Here is a 433-nt window from a genome sequence, read left to right on the forward strand (position 1 = left end):
CTGGGCTATAGGAAGAGACTCAATTTGCTAACACTAAACTTGTCTCATTTTTATGTGTCAAGATGTCGATGTGACATCGGTGCATGTCCCTCTTAGTGTGGCACTGTTTATTAGTTTTTGTGTGTATGTCCCCGCGGGCGCGTCGTGCTAAAGTTTTTCTTTGGTGTCTACGTAGTACATCCCATCATTCTCGAACAATGGGGACACCTGCTCACACCCTGCTCCCTGGAAGACGGTGAGAAGTTTGGTATAACAAGCAGCCTGCCGCCAGGACACGCCGAAAAGGCAGTTGCGCAAGCCACGCATACGTGTACCGCGCACAAGACCTTTAGAGTCACGCGTTCTCTCTTCCGCCCTCTGGTGGCCCAAGAGGGGCAGAGCTGACAGAACGAGGGGGCGGGGCCAGCTGCGGAAGTGAAGTCACTTCCGGCCT

The sequence above is a fragment of the Dipodomys spectabilis genome, unplaced genomic scaffold, assembly GCF_019054845.1.
Source record: "Dipodomys spectabilis isolate Male_0828 unplaced genomic scaffold, ASM1905484v1 ptg000147l, whole genome shotgun sequence".
NCBI lineage: Eukaryota > Metazoa > Chordata > Mammalia > Rodentia > Heteromyidae > Dipodomys > Dipodomys spectabilis.